Genomic DNA, 15,007 nt, shown 5'->3' with positions numbered 1-15,007 from the left:
CTCTCTCCTGCAGTTGGCCTGTTGCGACAAGGGTGGAGTCAGAGCCCCGTCATCAGCCACCCATTCATAACTCTAGACAACTGGAGACACAGCTTCTGCTCTACAGCAAGTAGCCTTTGTACCATAGATCCTCACCCTCTGGAGATGGCATCCTGTCTCATGGTTTTAAATACCACCTAATGGCTCCCTGAGGCTTATTTCTATCCAGATCACCCCTCTGAATGCCGGGCTCCAACTGTCCACTCAACCTGGCCACTTTCTATTGCACAATTCCAACATGACACGTCCAATAGTGAGCTCCTGGTCCACCCTCCAAAGGCTACTCCTCCTGAATCATCTTCCCCACCTCGGTTAGTGGTAAGCCCCTCTTCCAGTTGTCCAGGCCCCAAATCTTAGGTTATCCTTGACCCCAACATTCTCTTGCACCTACGTCCAGTCCTTCAGAGTCTCCTCTCAGCTCTTCTTTGAAAGTAGACCCAGACTCTGACCTGTCCCTTCACCCTAATCACTTCTCCACCACCCCTTACCTAGACTCTCCCTTATTTACTCTCCCACATTTACTCAACAGATTTGTGGATCCATTGCTTTTATGCTCATTGTCCCCCTAAAGGCTTCAGGCTGGTATCCCTGCATCTACTCCACCCTTTCAGACTCCTCTCAACCCAGCAGCCTGAGTGACCCTATTAAAACTCAGGTCAGACCTTGCCTTCCCTGCTGGAAACCCTCTGATGCATCCCAGCCCTCTCAGAGCTAATCTCGTCCTTGTGAGCCTGTCGATCCCGGCATCCTGCTGACCTGATGCCTTCCCATGGCTCCCACCCACCCCCCTGACCTGGACTTCTTGCAGTTCTCCCATGGGGCAGGCACGCTCCTGCCTCTGGGCCTTTCACTGCTCTTTCTCTTTGACCAGGATGCTCCCCAGGTCTGCATGGCTCACTCCTTCAAGCCTATCCAAGGGTCACCTGGGTGAGCTCTTTTCCAATCACCCTATTTAAAATTGTCCCCCAACATGCCCTGCTTCCTTCTCCACAGCCTTTTGGAAATTTACTTATTTGCAGATCTGTCGCTTTGATGCTTATCATCCCCTTCTCGGTAGAATGTAAGCTCCATGAGGGCAGGTTGCTGAGTCTGTCTGTTTGCTGCTGAATCCCACCATAGCCCAGGGCCTGGCACATGATAGGCCTTTAATTCTTGGAATGTTGAATGAACAAAGTTGCCTAAAGTTTGGTTAGAGAGACAGGAACAGACCTAAGAGATGACACTAAGAACACCAGGTGGCAAAAGCTGAGCACCCAGTGAGGGCACAGATAGACTCCAGCAGCCTGGGTGATCAGGGAAGGCTACAGAGAGAGAGATTAATCTGGGAGAAGGGATGACTATGAACAGGTTCTGCTGACTCAGGGAAGACACTCACTAGAGAGGCATGGAGGAAGGTGATAAAAGCTACGGTTGAGATGGGGCAGGCTGCTTGGGGCAAGGAGATGCTGTGATTGAGGTGCTGGCCCTCAGGGTCTCTGGGCAAGCCACAGGCACATTCCTGTGTCCACAAACTGGTAGCTCCCACTAAGGGGAGCCCCCAGGGCCAGGCTGAGGCTGGGTGGGAGGGAGGGGCTTCCACTCAGCTTGGAGGCTGGGGGTAGAGGCTGCCCAACCCTGGGCCACTCTCTTCTTTCCTCTGAGTTTCTGGTAGCCCTGCCTGTGTCCCTGCCTGTCTATCCAGAGCCTGCCTTTCTCTTAAAGAAGGAAGGAAATGAAAAAAGAAAATGAAGTGAAACCACGAAAATGACTTAAAAGAGCTTGGGGCTCAGGGCTTGGGAGCCTTAGGTCTTCCATTCTGCTCTGCCTCTGTCTTACTATAGGGCCTTGGGCAAATCACATTTCCTCTTGGGCCTCAGTTTCCTCACCTGTCCAGTGTGGCTCTCACGGTCTGACCAGCCAGCATGCAGGAGGCCTGGAAGCTATCTGTGGACGTGTGTCCCTGCTTTGGTCTGGTGTCAACCCCTCTCTGGGCCTGAGCCACAGTGTAGGGCTTGTACAGGGCCTCCCCTTCCTTCCCCAGGTCTGCTCATGACCTCAAAGACAGAGACATGACATTCCTAGGAGGTCTGTTCTGGGTGCCAGGACTCTCCTGAGAAGATGGAGTGAGAAGGTGGACAGGTTTGGGGGCTGAGGGAGAGCAGGGATTGGGGGAAGCTGGCTAGAGGAGGGTCCATGGCCCAGCAGAAGAAGGACTATCTGGGAACCCCAGCAGGTGGGCCAGCTGACAGAGGCCCCAGGAGGACGTGTTCCCCAGCACGAGGTGGCCTATGACGTGCCTCTCTGATTTCCAGGGTGGCGACTGCAGGCGCCCGTGGCTCCAGCCGGGCGGGGTCTGAAGTGGGAACTTCAGAGCTAGACTTGGCCGCATTCCTCTGAAATCCCCGGCCTGTGAGAATGAAGGCTGCCGGTCACGTCCTCCCTTCGTCTGCTCCTCCGTGAGAGACCTGGCCTCAAGCCTCTGGCCATTGAGGCTGCCCCTCCAGCTCCCAGTGCTTTCTTAGTCTTTCAGGAAATGTCTCCAGGCCTGGTGGGGTACGTGTGTCCGGGGGATGGGGAGGGGGCTGCTGAGCTGGGCCCAGGCCAAAGGGCTCCGTGGGGCGTCCTGTTGGACTTGGCAGCCTGCCCTTGGTGACTCATGCCTGCTGGTTGTCCCTCAGCCCCATGCCCCCTCGAACTCGGCACTCCAGAAACAGCCTTCTCCCATGGCCCAAGAAGCACCGCTGTAACTCCTTGCCATGGACCTTTGCTCACACTCCCTGCCTGTTGGATACTTCCTCTGTATTTAACCTTCAGCCAAGTGACCCTGGATGAGCTATTTCCCCAGTCTGGGTCTTAGAAAAGGAGGTGGCTGTACTCACAGAGCCTGAGATCCTTATTCCAGAATTTCCCTTTTTGGAAAGGTGGTTCAGCTTCTAGGCTTTCCTTCTCCAAAGGACATACAGTCCTGGGGGCGGAACCTCTGTCCTCATTCTACTTCCATCCCTTCCCCAACACCTAGTAGGCAGCCTTAGGCTAACCTAGGTTAGCTCCTTTCATCTTCACAATGGCCCCATGGCAATGATGCTGTGATCATCCCATTTTATAGATGAGACACCTGGGACACAGAGCGGGGAAAAGTACCCCGCCCAAGGTCATGAGGTGGCAGGTGGCAAAGCCAGCATTCAAAGCCAGGGGCCAGACTCTAGCATCTATACTCTTCACCAGTACTCTACATTCCTAGGAATCAGCATGGGGTCTGTCATTAGTCTTCCCAACTAGTCTTAAGGTTCCTGAGAGCAAAAAAACAAAGCTCTTTATTTATACTTCTAATTTTGTTCTTTTTTCAAGACTCCTTTGGATATTGTAGGTTTGAGTTTCCATATATATTTTAGAATCAGCTTGTCAATTTCTGCCCAAAAGGATTAATGGCATCTTGATTTGAGACTGTTGACTCTAGAGACCAATTTAGGAAGAAGTGACATCGTACCAATATTGAGTATTCTAGTCCATGAACATGGTATGTCACTGATCTACACTTGACTGTATCTCCCTAGAGTTTCAGACAGGGCTAGACCTATAATATTAGTGCACACCTGATGAATCAAACTGAAATTAAAATTCCTTTCACTATTATCCCAAGCAAAGTCCAATTGAACCACTGCCAACATTATGAGCACTTATTGAGGGCCAGGGTTGTATTATGCCCTTTACTACATTATCTCATTTAATCCACAGCAATCCAACCCAACCATTATTACCATCCTCATTTTACCAGTGAGGAAACTGAGGCTTGGAGAGAGTAAGAAACCCATTCAAGGTTACACAACTAGTCTGTGACAAAGCTGGGATGTGAACCCAGCCCTTATCGTCATCATGTTATAGGAAAATGAAAATCAGTGACTTTCCCTAAACCCGAAGAAAATGATTTGAGGTTTCTCTGTGATTTGGTACTTCCTGCCAAGGAAGCAATGGTTCAGAGGTTTAGAGTGACTGTACTAAAGGAAGATGAGGCTTGCAGTCCAAGAACATGTCCCATGGGTGCTGAGGGACCTACCTGCACACACCTGCTCTTTGACACCTACTTCAGGCTCAGCACAGCACATGTCCTCCTGAGTCTGCCCAGGGTCTCCCAGGCCTAAGAGGTGTGCTATTGGATGGTGGGAATGGGACAGTTTTGGCCATCGTTAACCAGACTCAGTCATGCTCACTCTGATGTCATAGTGCCTTTCTAGCATCCGTGTCCACTGTTGGCCTACCTACACCTCTGGGCCGGTGATGAGTTCACACCCACCCTGTACAGAAGTACAAGTGCTTCTTTTCATTTTTTCTGTAGTGACCTCCCCAAGGGAGACCCTTGAGTTTCCCTGTGATGGTGAGAGGGTCTGTGTCCTGTTCCTATTACAGCGACATCTCTGTATTTCCCAGACTTAGGAATCTTATCTTCAAAGGCTGCCACTGTGCCTCTGGCTGTTCCCACTGCTCCCCTGACCTCCTCCACTCCATGAGCCCTTCTTGGTAACAAGGCCTCTGGGGGAAAGTATGTGGCCAGGCAAGGGAAAAATGCTCCAGGTGTGGCCCTGGGATACAGGGAGATAGGAGGAACACAGTCACAGGATTCACTCCTGGCACTAAAAGGCCCTCAGTGGCTTCAGGCCACTTATTTACAGGTGAGGAAACCAAGGCTAGGGAGAAAGAGACAACTTACCTAAAGCTCTCCTAGGAGTCAAGTGTCTGGAATTCTGGCCTGAAATGTTGGTGTCTGCCCCTCCTTGGGGTGCCCCAATTGTGTTTTATGTGCGAGGTGCTCAGAATGAAGCTCTATACTCAAAGCTGGGACACGCTGGCCCCTGAGCATGTTTCCAGCTCAGGCTATTGCTGTTACTGATTCTTTCCTACCTCTCTTCCGGGAAAGAGACAAAAACCCAAAATTCAGGTTTCTCCTCCCCCCAGCCTAAAGGCTAGAGAGGGTCGGCCATCCAATTGTCCCCATGGGGGTTATCACTGGGAGACTCTGAAAGGGGGGGTCCCAGCTCAAGGTCAGCAAAGCTGCTCTCCCTGAGCAGTGTTTTACAGGGAGGAGAAGTGCATGGCCCCAGCCTCACCTCCCGCTGAGATCCTGCCCATGTCACCCCCAGGAGAGACAATCAGGACAGACACCAAACGCAGAGGACTGCCAGGCCTCCAACCCTCGGCACTGTGGACACAGCCAGCAGGCTTTCTCATGCCTTTCTGTGTGGCCAGGCCCCTCAGGGCACTGGGGAACTGGGTGAGGAGCAGGAGAATTGGGCAGGAGTTGGCGCAGGGGCAGAGGGAATACTGTTTCTAGCTGGGAGCCATGAATCTGCACTGCAAACCACCCTTTGGAAGAGAAGCAGACTGCACAGGCAGACAGAGGCAGCCGTCTCGGAGATGGAATGCGTGATGAGGCTGCACAGCCATGCTTGCATGTACATACATACACACACAGACACACACACCCTGCCTCTTCTTCCTTCTCAGGAGGGGGCAGACTCAACCATGAGAGGACACCCAGGAGGCCTGGAGCTGGGGCCCGTCACGGTCCCTGGTTGGAATGCCTGGTTTGGGGGCAATTGTACCCAAGGCCCTCAGAATGGAGGCGGCTGAGGCCTAGAGTTGGGCTGCACAGCCCTGAGTGTAAAGCAACCTGCAGGCAGATGATTGCCTAAGGAAAGCTCCTGGTGCTTTTTCTCTTCTGAGATGTGAGTCTCCTCTCTCCATCCCTTCCTCCTTCTCTCCCTTCCTCCTGCCCTCCTTCCTTCCTTTCTCCCTATTTCCCTCCCTCTCTTTCTCTCTTCCTTTCTTCCTTCCCTTTCCCCACCTCCCCTTCCCTTCTTTCTTTTCCTTTCATACTTAACATGTGAACCAATGTGGCCAAAGTCATCCTGGGCTGGGCCCCTCCTCTGCCCTATCCCTCGCAAATAGTAAGGACTGCAGGTGGATGTCGGTCATCCTTCTGGGCCGGTGCCCCCACACAGCTGCTCCCAGAGAGCCAGTGAAAGGCACTGCTGTTGTCCTGACCACAGCCCCGCCCCTGCCTCAGTGGTCTGGAGGCTTCAAACAAACTCCCAGCCACAGGGCCCCTCCCAGGCTGCTGATGAGCCATATGGATGGGCTGTGGACTCCAGCAGGGCACAGGCTGAGTGGTGGGGTAGGGGAAGGGAGATTTACTGCCATGGTGGGGGTGAGGAGCTCCAGAGGTCATCCAGGCCACCCCCTGCCCCGTGCAGAAGGTGCTTCCAGAGTCAGTATTTGACTGCGGGTGGGTGGGGGGAAGGGTGGTAATGACCATGGTAGGAGAGGAGGAAGGACCCCTGGGCCGGGGTGAGGCCAAGGAGGGAAAACAGGTCCCTCCTTTCCCTTCGGAGTTCCAGGTGTGGAGTCTGTACCCCAGGGATTCTGATCTAGCTAAGAACAGGCAAGGCCAAAGGGCAAACATTGACTTAAACTTATCACCTTGACTGATTCAGGCCCACGTTCCATCGAGTTTCTGCTCAGCAATGAACTGCACAATCGTAATCCTTAGAGTGCCTGGGATTTTCTTATTTTCTGTGTTCCAGGAACTGCTTTCAATCCTCATATGCCCTGTCTCATTTAATATTCCTGACAACTCTATCATCACCCCATCATGCAGATGAAGAAACTGACATACAGAAAGATCACTCATTTTGCAAAGTCACACAGCTTGTAAGTGGTGGAGCTGGGATTTGAACCTAAGCAGGAATGCGGCTCCTGAGTCCAGGCTCTTGACAGTGCCCACCGCTGGGCTCAGACACTAAGAGCATCTGCTGAGTGAGGCTCAGGTTCAAACTGACCCAGACAGCCTGGATCCCCAGGACTAGGGACAAATCGTGCCTTGGGAGGGAGGCTGAAAAATAGGCCCGAGGCTTGCACCCCCTCCCAAATGCCAGGAACAGGCAGACTGCTCCGCCGGCACCTCCCCTGTCTCCCCGCAGTGCTTTCTGAGCTCCTTCAGCTGGCTGGCTGGATCACTCACTGATGCTGTGCGGGGTCTGTACAGGTATATCCAGCCCTGCAAATGATGGGCTTTGGGATGAGGGAGAACCTCGAGGATCTTGGATGAGTGATTCAAATTCGCCTAGCCTCAGCTTCCTCATTCATAAACCCTGGCGGGGTTGCTGTGAGGATGAACCTATGTTAAGTCCCCAGCCAAATGGGTGGGGGCAGTGGTTCTCAGCTGTGGCTGCATGTTGGGCTCGCTCGGGAAGCTTTAAACAATGTTGATGTGGGGGCCCTACCCATAAGATGGTGACACAATTTGCTTGGGGCATAGCCTGGGCATTGGCATTTTCCAAAGCTCCCCAGGTGCAGCCAAGCAAGGTACCCCATAGAGATTTGGTAAATGGCAGCTGTTGATACTGTTTACCAAAGGCGTGGAGGTCAGAGCTAGTTCATGGCAAAGCCAAGCTCACAGCCTGGTTTGGACTCCCAGGGAGTCTCTTAAGAATCCCCAAATCCCTTCCCCTGGGTTTGGTCTCTGGGGAGTCTCACTTTTGAAAGCCTTTTGCTTTCCTTGATGGTCTCGTGGCTGGGTCCAGCTCTTCCGCCCATTTCAGAGGAAGCTGTGAACTGTCTTCAGGTAGGCAGGGGGCAGGTTTCTGTAGGATGCCTGACTGCAGGGGTGGAAATGCTCCCCAGCTGAGACGTGAGGAGTTCCTCCAGCCGTGCAGGCGGCAGTGGTGGGGGCCTCATGACACATCAAGGCCATCTAGCCTATTTTGTGAAACGGCATCCCAAGTCAGGTTTCATTTCTGCAAATTATTTTTCTAATTTTGTAGCCACTTAGAGCAACCACAGCTGAGTTTCGGTTTGGAGCCTCTAAGAGTCAGAAATGTCAATAGACTGTGGTTCCTTCTGCCTTTCTGTGAGCTTTTCTTCATGAAAGAAAGAGAGGGAAGGAAGGAGGGAAAGGAGAGAGGGAGGAAGGAAGGAAGGAAGGACAAAAGAGAAGGAAGAAGGAAGATGGGATGGTAGGAAAAGAGAAAAGAAATTCACCCTAGTGCCTGTTTTTTCCAGAAGCAAAGAACTAGAGGCAAAACTGGCCAGAGTGCAAAGCTCCATGCTCACGCATGCCGCAAGGCTGAGGGCTGGGCTCTCCGGGGTTTGCTTCTCAGGAACTAGGGGGAAGATGTCTAACGTGGCCATTCCTGGGAGTGTGGATGACAGCAAGGGTTTCCTCCAGCACGTATGAGAGGAGTTATTCACATGTACACGTGCATAAATGTGCATACATGTTTCTCTGCCCAGGTGTCCTCCTGCTTATGGTGCTGATGCATGTTAACTGCTCTACAGGTAGTCCCCCCACCTCTCTCTCTCTCTCTTTTGTTGACCACTCATGGATCATCCCCTGACCCTTAGGCCCCACTGCCACAGAGTTGAGGCTGCCCACACCTCTCCTGGCTCTCCCAGGAGGCTCCAATAGGACACCCCCAGTGGGGTGCTTTGCTCCTCCCAGGGTCCTTCTCCTGTCCTCCTCCATCCTGCTGCAGAGGGAGAGCCAAAGATGCCAACCAGGAGACATCACCTCCATCCTTAGAAACCTTTGGTGGTGCCCCAGAGACCAAAGGGTATGGTCCCTCTGACCAGGTAGGGCAAACATTGCCCCTCCCAAGCTGGTTCTGGCCCATACTCTCTCCTCCCACCTCAGCCCACCGTGCACACTACACTCGGGAACAACCCCTTCTTTTGCTGTACATGATTCTTGCCTGCTTCTTGCCTCTGCTTGTGCTCCTGTATTCGCCTAGACAATGCCCTTCTGCATGCTTCTTCGTTTGGCACCCCCAGCCCAGGTGCTGGGACTCAGGCCTGTGTCCCTCTCTCTCTGTGAGACACCCTCATGTAAGTTCTCTCTCCTCTCGATGCTCAGGGCCGTCTGGGTGTGCCGCGATGACAGCACCCAGCATGCTGGTTTGGAGTTACTGGGTACTGTCTGCATTCCCCACCAGATTAGGAGATGCCCAATGGTGGGAGAGGGGACCTCCTTTTCTGTTTTTCCACCATTTCGCTGCCTGGAACATAGCACATGCTCAGCTGATAAATGAATGAATCTTGGTGTGGAAAAGGCCATCCCCACTAGAGTGCACATGGAGCAATGTAAAGATGTGTGCGAGATAGGGCAGGGGACTGGGGGTTTGGTGGCCTGTGTGGGTAACAGCATACGTGTGGACGCTATGTAAGGCTGGAGGGAGTGAGTGCTGACTGGGTGCCTCTGGGGCTCGGTGGACTGGGGTCAGAGGGCGGTGGTCGTCAGGCAGCGCTTGCCTGGAGGCAGCCTCCGCAGGTTTCCCCCGGCCTACGGCCTACGGGATGGCGGCAGCCTGCGGCAGGCAGCAAAACACTGAATTCCCAGCCACGTGGGAGGAAGTGTCTCCAGCCGAGAGGATAGAGGAGGTGGGGTGGGGTGGAAATCCCAGCTGTAAAGATGAACCGGCAGTTCAAGCTGCAAGTTACTGCCAGGGTGAGGCATGCAGCCCCAGGGTCGGAGGCCTCCCCAGGCTGTACCCCACACACTCAACAGTTCCTCTTATCCCCGGGCTCCTCAGTGCCAGGAGAGCTGGGTATCCAGGTGAACTGTGCTGTTCTGGAACCAGAGTCCTGAGCTCCAAGATTTATTGGACTGGTAAAATTTGAGGGTTGCCAACATTTTATTTTGCTAAGCATATATTTTTTTTAAAGCTTCATCCATCATATCATAAAAGAAAGGACAACTTAATGCCAATATGGTAGGAAGGATGCAATCTCAGAGTAATAGCCAGCCCTTCCCAGAAAGGGCAGTCGACGACTGTTCAAGTCATTCCATACATAAGCCATGCTGGTGCAATGTAGACCAGCTGTGGTTGGTGGACTGGCCCCTGGGAGCCCCCCAGCTAGGCCTCCCAGCTGGTCCAGACCTGTGGTGGCCTACATGGGACCCTGTGTCTAACAGGCCTGGATCCCAGTTGCTCTTCCCGGCTAAGACATCATCAGCCTTTCCCAGATAGGAAGGGAGGGACAGTACACCCTGTCATTGACTAAAGGTTAGGACCCAGGACAGGTAAATGTTAATTGGAGATGAAGGAGAAAAACATCTGTAATCTGGGGTGTTCTGGGAAGCCAGGCCTGGGCAGGGGAGAAGGGTCTACAGGCGAAGCTCCCCACTTCCCACTCCTGCCCCATGGGCTCTCTGAGTCTGGTGGCTTGGTGGCCAGTGGAGTGGGGGTGGGTGGTGGCAGCTGCCCCGGGCCACAGGCGTGGGCATTCCTCTTCTAAGCTCCACACTCATACTCAGCCCTGTTTATAAGGCACAGGAGCCAAGGAGTCTGTGTGGCCCCGCCAACTCAGCCCGGAGGCCCAGAGGAGGGAACCCAAACCGAGGTTGGACTGAACCACTTCTCTTGCCAGCCCCAGGACCTGTCTGCCTGCAGCTTCCCAGAGCCTCGGGCACCTGACCTGTGGCCCTCTGGGTGCACTGAGGGCCTGGGATCTGGGCCAAGGAGGGGAAAGCGAATGCTGAGAAGGCCTTGCGGGTGGGTGGCATTCATGTCCCCTGGGCGCTGCACGCTTTAAATAGCTCAGCTTCTCTCCAGCTCACAGTCTTGTCACCCCTGCCAGCTCCTGCCTGAGTTTCCACATCAGAGAGGGCTGATTTCCAGGTCAGGATGGGGAGCGGGTGGGGGGACAGGGGTACCTGACTTTTTTGGGTGGCAGAGGCTCAGGAGAGGAAAACAGAGTGCTGCCCCCATCCCTCTGCAATCAGTGGGACTTTATTCTCCAGGCCAGGCAGGGGCCTTGGAGTTTGATGGGCAAGGGGCTTCATACGGCTTCCCCTGTCTCCCTGGAGAAGTCCATGCCCAACCCAGCCCACCTTCTACTTGAATCTGCAAGCCCGTGACCAAACACCCCCACCCAGAGAGCTCTTGGACTTCACCCTCCACGCCTGCCCTGGGTCCTGGTTCTGGCAGGGCTCACTTGGCTGGGCCTGTGACCCACCCCTGCCTCCATGGAACCTTCTGGGTCCCTAAGTCATGATCCTACCCACCCCAGCCTCCTGCCCACCACTCAGTGCCTAGTTCATCTAAGGCAGGTCTTTAATCAGCAGCCCCAGCCCCTGCTTCAAAGCAGTTTGAATCAGTACAACTCTTTACATTTACGCGGCACTTTACAGTTTACAAACTATTTTCACGTCCTTATTTCATAAGATCCTTCCAACCCCCATGCGTGCTATGCAGAGCAGTTATAAATAATCCCCATTTTACAGCCAATGAGACTGAGACAGCCAGAAATATTAGGGGAAGTATCCAAGTTCATATGTCAAATTAGTGGTACAATCCAGACCGAAACCCAGGCCTTTTACCGCACTGAGAATGCTTCCTCTCCTGCCCCCATGCCCCCTCCCTTTTCTACTGTTTGACAAAGGGGAGAGGAGGGGAGACTAACACAAGACAAGGGGAGGAGAGGGGAGGGCCACGTGTCTTCTCTCCCAGGCCCTGAACCCTGCTGCTGGCTCCATAGGTCACTTTCACAACCCAGAACAAAAATCTCACTAGATATGGCCTCAGACCGCCCGGCTCCAGCCACCCTCGCCGGCAGACGCACGCAGATACACAGAGAACGGGCTGTTATCTCTCCTCTCCAGCCCGTTTCCTCCACTTCTCGAACAGCAGATTTCTTCCAGCCTGGCTGCCTCCCCTGGTCACCACCCACAGCCACTGGCCCCTGGGGCCCGGCCAAGTCCCCCGCACCCTCTTTGCCCTAGACTGTGACGCCGAGTCTCTGCTAATCAGACAGTCGCCTCTGCCCTCCCAGCCGCCGCCCCCAGAGTTCCCTGGAAATGTCCCTTCTGCAGGCCCGGCCCCCGCTGCGGCGCACGGCTTTGTCTGCACACACAGCTGACTTGTGTTTGCAGGGACAGACAGGGGCTGGCGCTGGGGCCGGAGCCAGGAGGCACTAGGAGGGTAGAGCAGATGGGGAAAAACACAAAGTCCAGAGGACAAACTTTTGCAAGCAAACCCTTTGGGGTCATTTGGGAGCCTGACAACAAGAAGAGGGGGGCTCACAAAGCCAGAAGCTCTGTGAAGGCAGGGATGGGGGGGGGTCTTCGCCTTCTGTGACTCCCCCAGCAAACATATTGGCTGGCTAGTCTTTTGCGATCTGAGTACAGGAAAAATCATGCCAGCTAGGAGGGGATGGGATGACAGAGGAGTCCAGGGAGAGGGGGAGGGACAGATGGGCCTCCTGAGGCTATCAGCATGCCCCCCTCCTCAAGCCCTACTCCTGCACTCTGCCCTGCTAGCTACACAGAAGGAGATCCATAAATGCTGGTCATGCTGAAATGGCCTCTGGCCATCTTGCCCCTGTGGGGCCCTTATTCCACTGGCTCCCAAGCATGCTGCCTCTTCTGTGCGGACTGGCAGGAGGGAAGCCTGGGAGAGTGGCTGAGACAGCCCAGCACACCATGCATGCATCTTGATGCGTGCTACATGAAAGGATCCCCCTTTATCAGGCAGAGAACCCAGCGTCCACAGTGCCCCACCAAGCTCGCAGGGAGGAACACACACGAACCGACGCGGCAGAGGTGCATGTGCCACGTGCTGGATAAAGTGTCCCTCACCCTCCCACAGTCTCCCTCCAGCCTTTGCAGTTTTGAGCCTGATTTTGAACTAACACCGGGACACCGAGATGACGGGGTCGTGATAACTCTAGTTGTATGGGGGTGGGAGGAGTTTTTAGCTTTTGTTTTAAAAGGCATAGCAGCACAGTGAAGAAAGCCATTTACAAGGTGGCTCTTTCTCCGGGTAGCACTCTGGGCTGTGTGCTGGGGAAAGCTTAGAAGGGTTTCTAGAGGACTGAGCAACGCAGGCTGCCTTGGCTCACGCCCCAGGGTCCTCACTTCTTAATCATTTAGCGTTAGAAATGACATAGCACACAGGCTCTCATTTTTCTCTCTCTCTCTCTCCCCTTTTTTCTTTGCAGGCTTGGCCTCTTACACTTAGTGATCTGTGAGGAAGGGACCAGTTAAAGGTGCCATCACCCTTCCTCCAGCCTAGACAGGCAACGGAGGTACACAGCCTCATCGGAGACATAAGCTGCTTCCTTAGGCTTCTGCTGCTGGAACCTGTCATAGGAGACTCTGCCACCTGACCTCCGGGGCTGCATGCAGATAGTGCTCACAGATGCCCATACCCCATAGACCAGGGCCCACCCTCACCCAGAGCTGCAGTCTCCAGCACCTAGGGCTGCCAAGTGGAAGCAAAACATACCGATCTAAGTGGTCTTCTCTCTGCATTCACGAATCATGAAGGTGGTGGGTTGGAAACCAGCCCAGTGGGAAGGAAGGACATGGAGAAGTCTTGTCCGCCTTGGGAGGACAAGGAACCATTCTTCTGTCTGTCTGTAGCTTGGTGGAGACTCTCCCCCACCCCCGGCAAGACAGGAAAGGAGGCAGCAGACCCAAGCCCGCTGCTAAGCGCTGGCCGGGAAGCTGTCTCTCAATTCTTTTGGTCATAAGATGGCAGTGGGGAGAGCCCAAGGCCTGGCCTGTGGGGAGGAGGCTCTGAAAGCATGGCCATCTAAATGGCATGTTTCTTATCTCGTTTCCCTGTCACCTCTCCTCAGCCTTATAACTGACCCCCTCCAGATGCAGTCCTGACCATCAGGGCATGCAGGTGGCTGCGTGTTCTGAGGAGACAGAGTGTGGGGTACCAGGGATTTGGCTCCAGTTCCGTCTGTCACTGACAAGCTGCGTGACTTGACGTATGTATACCTCCTAAGCTCTCTGGAACTTTCTTTCCCCATGTATAAAATGGGGCTGTTAACCCCCACCCACAAAGGTCTAAGGGATACTTATGGCCCACAGTGTCTGCATACGGCTGGTATCCAGCCAGTGACTGCAGAGAGCTGGCCCAACGGCAAAGGAGGAGTAACTGGTGTTCCTGTCGGACCCCCGACAGGAACCCCCAGACATGAGCGACACCAGTCAATGTTGTGTTTATACTAACACCATCGTCCCCACCATTCAAGCCTCCTCCACCCAAAGGAGGCAGGTATTATCTATTACCCCAGTTTATAAACGGAAAACTGGGGCCCTGAGAGGGAAAACCACTTGCCCAGGCCACACAGCTATGGAGTATTAAACTTAGGATTCAAATCGGGGCTGTCCAGATCCTGTACTCTCAGTCAGGGCTGAAACAGCTTTGTGGCGTCGTTGTCAGACAGAGCAAAAAGAAACAAACGTCATTCTGGGCTCCCCAGGGACCAGCGCGACCTGCTGGGCTGATGTGTCCCGATGCAGTGCTAGTGAGAGTGCCCCCAGAACGCCTCCAGTTCTGGGGTTCAGGGAGCACTCCCAACCCCAGATGCTCACCCCCTGGCTGCTGGCATTTCAGTGAAGTGTAGTACTCCATGCTCATCCTCACTGCCACCTCAGGGCCACTTGGACACCCCCACCTCTGCCTGTTTCCTGCTTCACAGTCCCACGGTGCTTGATGGGAGAGGCCTTCTTGGCTCAGGGGTAGAAATCAGAAATGGGGTGCCCAGGGCGCACCATGAACTATCCGTTCTCCCAACATGCCCAGAGGCTGAACGGCCATCCCCTGGCCAGGTTCCCCTAGTACAAACCCCAGATGAGAGTCCCATCGATGAAGATAGACCAGGGACCTTTTCTACCAAAAGGGAATGCCTGTGGCTTTCCCCGGTGCATTTTCTGGGGGATTGAATGCTTGTTCTAAGTTAGCTTGTGACTGACCTGCTCACATCCTCCCCTGCACTCCCGCAGACCTGGGGCTCCCGCCTCCCGATTGATAAATGACGTACCCTTTGAACAGCTAACATTTCTGAATCAATAGCTAAAATAAGGAAGTAACTACAAAAGAGTCGACCCCAATTTTCTACCTGGCTCCTTAGAAGATGGCTGAGAATGCCTTCCTGGCTCAGGCTCCCATGCTGTGCACAGACATTTTTTCTAGAATTCTGA

General features: G+C 53.9%; 1 protein-coding gene across 11 annotated transcripts in view; it reads right to left on the bottom strand.

Moving 5' to 3' along the window:
- Positions 1-15,007, bottom strand: part of CTIF (cap binding complex dependent translation initiation factor) — a 327,569-nt gene that overhangs the window by 70,045 nt on the left and 242,517 nt on the right. The window lies entirely within an intron of this gene.

The sequence above is a fragment of the Pongo pygmaeus genome, chromosome 17 (assembly GCF_028885625.2).
Source record: "Pongo pygmaeus isolate AG05252 chromosome 17, NHGRI_mPonPyg2-v2.0_pri, whole genome shotgun sequence".
Taxonomy (NCBI): domain Eukaryota; kingdom Metazoa; phylum Chordata; class Mammalia; order Primates; family Hominidae; genus Pongo; species Pongo pygmaeus.
This window is presented reverse-complemented; position numbering and strand designations above follow the sequence as displayed.